The following is a 10,529-nucleotide window of genomic DNA, read 5'->3' as shown; positions in this document are numbered from 1 at the left end:
GCCTGAATCCTTGGTGGATAGGGATTGCTTGTAGCTATACTTATTTCATTTTATCTAACTGTGGACATGCTTAATACAATAATTCACCATGACATGAATTTATGAAAAGGATGATAGGTTAATTTATGGATTACAGACCTGTTAACACAGATTGTTTTGTGGGGCCAAGCAATTTACCTCGGCTGCTCTTAGCTCCGAGCACAATATCTAATGAAATTATTGAGGAGAAAAACAGCCCAGTACTTTTGCAACTAATGATGTTCATTTTTTAAATAATAAGTCACCACATGACTAAAACCCACTGATTATTTATTTACTATTGCTTTGACCCAGATGGGCAATTTGACGAGTCACAAATTCAGATTGTCTGATGCCACAAACAGCTGTCATGTATGACGTGGCTCCTGACTTACACTCGGCCCACATCCACTGCTGCAACAGCTGGTGTCTGCTCATTTTGTTAAATAGCAGAATAAAGCATGTGGCCAAAACCAGGTTCTCTCTAAAGGCCGTGTGTCCCATCATCCCTGCCCTCTCCGAGGGATTAGCAGAGGAGAGGATTTGAACTTGGAAGTTGAGGACAGAGCATACTGCAGCTTTAATACATTGCTGTAGATGCAGCGCATTCTCAAGTTTATAAAAGTGTGCTGTCTGTGTGTTTTTTCACGTTTCCAGCCTCGTTCTTACAGCTAAAATAATTGTTCATTTTCAAGCTCGCTGCTGGATATAAGCTTTTTAACTGCGTAAACAATTCTCTGTGGATAGCAGCTGTCATTATTATTGACACGCTTATTTTCAGTGCCTCTTCACTGCCACGGATAAGCATCTTTGAAAATTTGCCAAAGAATCTCTTCTGTCAGAAATAAATAAAAATGTTAGCGTCACTGGAGAACAGGGATGTGCACGTGTGCATGGCGACACGGTGATAACACGTCATGAGTATTCCTCCTTTAAAATCTCATTTTAACGTTTCACAAGTCAAAGTCCATGTGCAGCTACAAGGGCAGCCAGAATTAAACTCTAATCGCAGCGAGTCACAGATTGGTGGGCTCAATTCTGCCCCTGCAAACAGCAAGTTAATTACGGCGGGCAATTGTGGCAGCTGAATTCGAGAAATAATCTTTTAAAGGGATTCTGAGGAGCACACTTTAGACTGACACACTAACCTCTGTGGTGCATCCTTATTGCGCTATGAATAATTCATTACAGTAAACCATAGCTTGTCCTCACAGTAATTGGATAAGATAGACATGTGTGCATGTGTGAATGAGCATTTCATCAGAGCTGTCAGAAATGGAAATTAGAACATGCCATTGTGAGAGATAGAACACCTTTGTTGATTCCGTGGTCTGCAAGTCCCAGAGCCGCAGAGGAGGAGTAAGAGTGTTCTTGGATGCTCTGTGTCCTCATTGAGTCACAGATCCAAAAGGGTTTTAGCTGCCACACCTGTGTTATATTGCACAATGTTTCCAAACCTGGTGGCTGGCTATTAATAAAATATATTTTATTAATAGCCACCAAAATATATATTTTATTAAGGATTTTATGCTGATACCTAAAGGCAGTCAGAGTGCCATTGCTCATCTCTGCATGAATATGCCTCTCCAGACCATTACTGACCCACCGCCAACTCAGGTCATGCTGAATGATGTTACGCACAGCATAATGTTCTCCACGACTTCTCCTGACCCTTTCACGACTGTCACATGTGCTCAGAAAGAACCTGCTGTGAAAAGCACAGGGTGCCATCGGTGGACCTGCCAGTTCTGGTATTCTATGGCAAACGGCGGGCAGTGAGCACAAGGCCCACTGTAGGACATCGGATTCTCAGGCCATCCTCATGAAGTCTGTTTCTGATTGTTTGGGAAGAGATATTCAACACCAGTGTCTTCCTTGCACAAAGGAGCAAATACCAGTCCTGCTGATGTGTTGATGACTTTTAATGATGTGCCATCCTGGAGAAGCTGGACTACCTGTACAATCTCTGTAGTTATCAGAAAGATCAGGAGGCAAAAATGTTGTTTGCACCCACTTTAACACAGTGATGGCCAAAACCATGGCCACACTCTGAAGTCTGTAACTCTTGTGTATTTTTATTTCTTCATTTGAACACAGTAACACACTTTAGTTTCCAATAAGTTTATTGATTGGTTTAAGTACATTTGTCCTATTTGTAAGCACGTACATTTAGTTTACTTATGTAAGCATACCAGTTGATTACTTTGTTTCTTTTACCCATTTCTTACCTGCCATGATCCCTGGGAGTTGCCAGGGTTTAAAGTCCTTAAATACAAAGAAGGATAATTGGACCGCACCACCACTTCCTGCTGAAGGGGAGAATGTGTATTTTCTTTAATTATAATTAAAAAAATGCTTTTGTACTTAATTAAATATTTGAGTTTCGGGTTAGTGGTTTTGAGTTTCTTCTTTGATGTTTAGTTTATTAACAAACTGGACTCTTCTGCATCGCTTTTGTTGTTTATGATTGTGTTTTGTTTAGTTACCCTGTTGTGTCGTAGTGGTCTGATCTGCAGTATATATACCCCTGTGTGTCGTTTCCTGTTTAGGTCAGTTTTGTTTGTTGAGTTCACAGTTGTTTGACTGAGTCTAGTTTTGGTTCTTTGACCTCTTTTTGTGAGTTCAACATTTATTACTTTTGTAAATATAATTTTTGGGTTAAATAAATGAATACCCTATTTTTCTAACAATTCCTGTGACTCCTCCTGTTTTTTCAACTTGGTCCATCACAACACATTACTCCCAACTCTCTAACCTGTAAAAGCGTATGCTGGTTTTCAAAAGGCACCGAGGCAGAATTGGCTGTGCCTAAACGGGACGGAGCTAACAGTGGGGAATTTAGCAGCAAAGGAGCTGGACTCTTCCACAGGCAACAGGGTGAGATAATGTGAAATGTAGTATTCATTTCATTTTAATTGCATAAAAGCGACTCAGGCAAAGTCAGCGGAAATGGAAGAGTTTATTTTTCTCAGTTATTTCCAAAATGTTTGTTTGCTTAAGTAGAAGAAGAAAAATCCTTTCTTATCATTTTGTTTGCAGAGATTCTTGGTTTATTTTCACAAATATTTCTGCTTGTTTGTGTACACATCCTCAGCTTCTTTTCTCCACCTTAATTTTATGTATTTTCAGTGATATTTAAATATGTTTGTGTTTCAAGGTGCTGGAATAGATGTTGCTTCATTTTTCTGATCCCGCACACACACTCTTGACCTAAATCTCTCTTCACAGATGCAGTTTGAAGCTATAATGTCGATGCATCAGCACTCGCTTTTGTGCATGCACGTCAGCACACACCTACTCCTGCACAAATGCAGATGCTGCCTGACTCACTGCATGCTAGAAGTGTCAAAGATTTATCTTTGTAATTAGTTTTTTTTTCTTTTGTTATTGTTTGTTTGTTTGGGTTTTTTTTTTTGCAGATGCTGTCTTCAAAGCTTGTGGACATTAAATACATTCAAACACAAAGTCACCCACTGGGACCTGCCAGTGTCAGCTGTCTATTTTCTGCTTGTCTCCATCAGCTTCTGTCCTCACCTCATCCCTGGGTGATCTCATGCCACTTGGACACTGTTTTCTGAATCTGCCATGAGAATAAGTGCTCATGCTCGGCTAACTTCTCTGCAGTGGTCATCATTATATAAATATCATATTTGCCAACAATGTCTTACCACCTCACTTTGAAACATGCACTGCAAGCAACCCCTCAGTGTCATCTTTGATGTCCTTCGCTGTCATGTGAGAAATGCTGAGGATGCTCGTCCACGTCGCATTAATTGGATTGATGTTCACAGCCTCACACGGGCGTGTGCATGCCATTATCATAAACGCGTCTTTAGGATTGGTGCTCATCCAAAAAAAATTTCATCTAAACTCCACACAGGGGAATCCGGAGGATGCTTCGCAGAGAAGATGATGGCTACTTGAAAACAATTTTCTGCAATTTCACACATTTGATTTGCATAATTAATATCTGAATTACCCTCTGTCTCACAGGCCAGAAAATCACGGCATCCCCGTCAGTAGGTTAGATGTGATAATTTATGTAAGTGCTTCCAGCAGCGCGGCACATCCCGCTCGAGGTGACTTACTACACGTGGCTCTGTTTGCAGATGAAGAGGCAGAAAAATGAACAAGAATCCAGAATAAACATCATAAAAAGTAATTGCTTAATTAATTGCTTCGGGACAAGCCTTCAGTTTGAGTTGCTGCTTTAATTCCGCTCTGGGTCAGCAGCTCCTGTTATAGTTTATCAGGCAAAAGGTTATGTATGTTTGTAAATTTGTCTCTGTACACAGCCACTGTGGATTCTACACCAGACGATCAGAAGTGATCTGAACGTCATGTGCACAAGTGAAAGGGTCTGGAGCTGACCTGGTTATTGATAGTTAAACGGATTCAACATAACAGGATAGAAGCTGATTTAATGAGGGATCGTGCTTTTTATCTTTTCAATACTGTGGCACTAACTGTTCCTTCACTATCAGATCAGCTTGTGACTCAGTCTGAAAAGCATTTGAAGCCTACTTGTACACACTGGCATTTGTGTAATGCATTTTAAAAAATGGTCTCTATGAATAATGCTGCTCGGTTTTGGTTTTGTTTTTTTTTGTCTGTTTGGTGCTTTGAAGCTGCTCTCTTGTGAATTTGTGAAGCACATTGTAGTTCTAGTGTTGCAAGAAATTATAGAAATAATATTTTAATTATTATATGTTAATCTCTAAACCACACACCATCACCTAATTGCAGCACATTGCTAGATATTTGTTGAATCCATACAGAATCAGCTGCCTCTAATCTTTGTGCTAAATCAGACATGTCAAAGATACTTTGAGTTTCAGTTTTCTTTTTTGGAAAATTGCTTCTACATTTTCAAACTTCCTCATGCTGCTTTCTCTTCTCTTTATCAGTGACCGTGCTCCTCATTTCACCTCCTCGTCTGGCATTGGCCTGTGCAGCTGGCTGTGTGACAAGCCACGTTAGCCAGAGGATATGCTGCTCTTGTCTCCAAGGACACACTCTTCTTTCTGATTGACACACTCTTATTTTCTTTGTACAAATGAACGTTAAGTGCACTCACAGATAAACAACACGAAGTGAAGCGAACGTATAGTAAACACCAACGGTCTTTTGTTACTGGCCGCGAGCCTGTTCTAGGTTGAGTGGCAATTTATCAAAAGCTAATAGTTGCTCATGATTAATAATGGCATACGTTAAATGTGTTGTCAGAGGAAACAATGGCCTATGAGGAGGAAGAGGTGTGCACCATTCTTTGGTGTGTCTGCGATAAAATGCAAAAACATGGTGATTATATATCACTGAATTTAGCTCAACATCTGAGCTAGTGGATGCTTTCTGAGATATCTTCATCATATTTATCAGGATTCACTTTTTCCTGCAAAAACATCCTCCTAGTGCTCCGATAGAATGCCCCATTTGGTGTTTTTCCACCCCAAATTTACTTATTTTGACTCATTTTAACACATAAAGCATGTTTTGGAATGATTGTGTTAATTTTATTTGCTTTTTATATGCTTTTTGTAGTTTGGATAAAAAAGTTAAGATATTCAAATGATTTTGGGCACGCTTCTCTTTCATAATATCCAGAGTGTCCTTACTCTGACAGGGTAAGGTGTCCTTGTCAGATTTGTTTAAACTGTTCATTCTGTTCAAAGACTGAAACCTTTTAACATATTATACAAAGGAGTGCATAGGAAAGAAATCCTGGTGTTGGGTTATTGATTTATACTGATATAAAATGCTGCTTCTTTTCATTTTTGCTTTTAATCAGCCTCCAAAATGTAAGAAAAAAATAAGAAATAAGTGTCATATTTAGACTTGGTTACTTTCGATCAATCACATCTGGTATCACTGACAAGACCAGCATGGTGCTGTGGATTGGATTTTTAGTCTGCAGGTTAGCTAGACACATGTTAGCATTAAAATCACAGAATTACAAATACATAAAAAACAATATTTTAAATAATAGGATCCAATCCCTACCAAACTAACTCCAGATAAGCCAGTACAAACATGTCAAACGAGCACACACGGTAATACTTGCTGTTTACCATTGTCTGCCTTCTCACACCAAGAAAGCCGGAATACCAGGTGCCATGGGATGAGCGGTAGGGTACAACCTCAGTCTGTCAGAGGGTTAACACAGAGAGACAGACAATCATTCGCACCTATGGGAATTTAGAGTCACCAATTAACCTAACCCCACCAACTGCATGTCTTTGGACTGTGAGGAGAAGTTTGAGTACCTAGAGAGAACAAGCACAGACACAGGGAAAAACATGGAATCTCCACACAGAAAGCCAGTTGTTGGATTCAAACCCAGGACCTTGTTGCTGTAAGGAAACAGTGCTAACTACCGTGCTGCCCTGCTTTCCAAAATCCTGAAAAAATGTCATTTTCATACATACTTTTTTGTTTTCATTTTCTGTTGACACAAAAGTACTGTAATTCAAAACACATTCCATTACTGCCACAAGTAACGTTAGCATACTTTCTCAAATGACATCTTATACATTTATACATGTGCTTTTGTGCTGCATGAAACATTTATGATAATTATCTACTGGTAGATCTATCCAATTGTTAAGTGATGACGTGACGAATCCTACTTCCGGGCCTAAAGTAGTCTGCGTTTAATATGGCTTTTGTGTTGTTAACATGTTTAATGTTATGTATTTTCTTCTATTTAATCTCAAAAAGCTCCTAAAACAGTCAGTGATCACTGTTGACCTCCCTCGGCTTTTATTACCGCTAATCATTTATTTAAGCTCAGTTTTTAAAACCTTAGGATGTAACTACAGCCCAGCCCATGCAGCAGTATATGAATGACTAACTTCATATTATGGATGGATTATCTCAGTTGTTCTCCTGAAGTTTGGTCCTTTTACAGCATCTTGCCATGCGATTACATTTGTTCCTGACCACCGAGAACACTCACGTTAACTTTTATCGAGTGGAAAAAAAGTTAGCTTGTTTATATTATGCTATCATAGCTGTGTCGCTAGCGGTCACGTAGCACATCATTACATACCAGCTAACCAAACTTCAGTAACCCTACAAACGTCACTGCTGTTTAGTTTTCTGTCTTCATTTATGCTGGAAGTGATAGCAGAGCTGTACGTTTTAATTTGTTTCCAAAACCCCGCAGTCAGGACATGCTATATTGTATTTAGATAGAAGCTAGCGAGCTAACTCCCTGCTAACTTCTAACTCCGTTAAATGTCATAAATTCCGTTTTCATGGATGCCTGGATGTTAAACTCAATTGTTACACCTGGTAGAGCAGAACGCTGATCATTTTATTAAAGATGAAAGACTTTAGACAGTTTTTCAACTCTCAGTAATGCCATAGTGATCGTTTGATATATGGACCTGCAGCGGAGTTTAGACCCAGACACGGCTAGTGACGTCAGACTGAACAACCGGATACTGCTTGAGCTTGTTTTTGTTACAATTCTGCACACTCTGTACTACCTCAGTGCAGCAATCAACACAACCTCTCATAAATAAAAGTTTCCTTAGCAACTGAACTGTAGGAAACACACAACAGCTTATTATAATATGATATAATATTTAGAAGACCTTCAGAAACTTTTCTTTGGATGCTACAACATTAATGGACAAGTAGAGATATACTGTGAAATTATACCTTTAATGGCGCTAACACTTCAAGTTAATCACAAATGGATTCATTAACCCAAGAAGGGAGAAGTTGCTACATCATCTACGAAATTAATTTGGTTTAATAGTGCACACAAAACTAACACCTACACCTACTTTAGAATCACCAATTGACATGCATGTTTTTGGACTATGGGAGAAAGGAAAAACAAACCCACAGGCACATGGAAAACAACTCTCAGTCTGAAAAATCATCACACTGCTGCAATGTGGTCCTGCACTACTGCTCAGCAGTTTGCAGGGTCAGTAAACCAGCTTTGACCAAGCAGAGTGAAATGCACTGAAGCATTCAGATGAATAGACAATATTAAGTAACAATGTGTGCTGAGTAATAATAGCAAAAGATTTAAAAGAAACAGTCTGAGACAAGAATTAGAAGTTTAAAGCTACAAAGTAAGAACACAGTACACTAACAGTGAGGAGTTCTAAGACAAAAGGTCATAACAGATTAGATGAGAACCATCTGAGCAACGGGACTGCAAAATCCTGGATTAGTGCGAGTTGGTGGCAGATAATATAGTAACTCTGTATTTCATGTTCATGTTCTGGAGGACTAGGAAGTCAGACAGGAAGTGGATAGAAACACACTCAGTATTTAAAAGTCAGGTAAATGTCACACGTCAACTGGAATACAACAAGTATTGACAAAGGAGCTATCCGCAGAATATCTCATTACTTCTATTGATGTTCTGGTTTTACTGCGAATGGTATATTCAATATTTGCCTGTGCAGTGCCTGTGGTTGATTATGTTGGCACTGCAGATTGATTGCTGCAGTTAAATAACCTCCTGAAAGACAACCAGCTTTGAACGCTCAAGGATTTTCTTTGTTAATCTTGATGCAGAGAAACACTGACACAAGAGAAAAATGTACACCAGCTCAAATACAAATGAATTACAGAATGGGGGATACACTGAGGCAACCTTTGCCGTTGACAAATGCATTGCATTTACCTCCAACAACCAGAAAGAAGAAGAGTCTGGCAGTTGATATAACAGCATGGCCCCTGCAGTGAAACTGATGATAGATAATGAAAAGAAATTAGAACTAGAACTAGGTTTTCCGACCCCCACTGCGTCGGAAAACCTAGATAGACAGGTGGGGGTGAAACCAGATAACAAAGTCAGAAGAGAGTGAGAATTTCGAGGCCATCCGATCCTCTTAGAGTCACCCTAGCTGTACAGCTAATCTCCTCATAATGAGACTAGGCTTCCAGCTATGTCCTGGTCAGGTTTGGGGTGAATGAAGGTCAGGCTAGCTCATCTGGAAAGTTACTTTTGATACTTTAAAAAAAGAATCACTTTATTACTTTCAAATTGTTACTGTAGTAAGTCATTATTAAAACTAATTTATTGGGAACTGATTTTTCACATTTGAAGGCTTGTTTGTTTACGCTACATATAGAAAATGATCATCTCAGTGTGAAGAAATGTGACCTCTGTAATGACGCACACTCCCCTTTTACGTTTGAATTAAATGCAGCCATATGAGAGGCAAATACAAAAGACATGCAAGCTAGACTGACAAACCATCCCATTGCTTAGTGGAATTAATTGCTTCCAGCAATGAAGCCCACACACTGTGATATCTCTTACCTCCATCTGGAGCAGGTGGGTGAGACGGAGGGAGACAAGTACCTGCATTTAAACAGCCATTTACCATTCTGGGATGTAAAGCTCCCACTGTTATGCTGTCATTTAAGACCCCACTGCTTTAAATAATCACTGTCATTTATATCAAATTTATAGTTATTTACCTAAAGTTTTACAAACTGGGTATCTTGGTGCGATATTAGATGTGACCGTACATTTTGGTGCATCATTCAGTCACTTTTTGACACATATTAAATAAACGTTTACCTGGTTAGTAAGCTTTCAAACATTCAGTTTTGAACTCACTAATAGCATTTTGGCTGCTGCTACATTGCTTTCCCCCCCTTTTTAATCAGGAGCCGGAGTTCTAAATTATCAGCTGCAACTAGCAAGCTGTTTGGACATTAACTAATTGAAATTTGCCAATTCCCCCACCCCCAGATCTCTATTACTGTATCTCTCAACAAATTGATTCAGCTAAATCTCATCAATTCTTAAAAAGGAGCCATTCAGTAAAATTATGACATCAAGGGAAGTTGCCTTTGTAGGAAAGTAGCTACTTAGTACACTGCAGGCTGCAGTCAAGAACCACTGATGCTAATGTGTAGTTTTTATCATGCTTTAGCATTAGGTAGCTGTGCACAACTCACTTAGATGGAGAGCGTGGTAGCTAATAGCCTCGCCTAGCATAAATACTACAGTAAGCTATTCCCGATATAAAAACCTGTAAAGACCTCAGTAGGAGATTAGAAACCACTGCTTGCATGATAACCATAGTAAAGGTTTGCAAATAATTTAGCCTACATTTTTAAAGTACTAATCACCTGCTATCAAATTTCAAAGTGACAAATTAATTTGATATTTCTGTAGAGATAAATCAGCCCTGAGTTTTTATACCCAAAAAAAACAACTTTGCAGCATAAAGAAATCTGTGTGTAGACTTATCTGGCATGAAGATTAAGAATGCACTATTTTTGCTGTGTGGCCTCAAAGCACATTAAATTGAGCTACATTGTGTGTGTGTGTTAGTATTCTTTTAATGTATTATAGGAGCCATAGCTTCGATTATTTTTTAAGACGCTGGTCAGATTACTAAAATTTCAATATGATTCTGTTTTTAGGAATATTATATGCGTGAGTACTTTGTTTCCTCGAAGAGATCGCTCTGTTAGGGTATCAGCTATGAGAAAACAATATTCCCTCTCTGGTTCTATAACTCAAC

This window comes from Haplochromis burtoni, unplaced genomic scaffold, assembly GCF_018398535.1.
Source record: "Haplochromis burtoni strain Fernald_Lab_line unplaced genomic scaffold, NCSU_Asbu1 Contig_170, whole genome shotgun sequence".
NCBI classification, from domain to species: Eukaryota; Metazoa; Chordata; class Actinopteri; order Cichliformes; family Cichlidae; genus Haplochromis; species Haplochromis burtoni.
Note: the sequence above shows the minus strand (reverse complement) of the source record.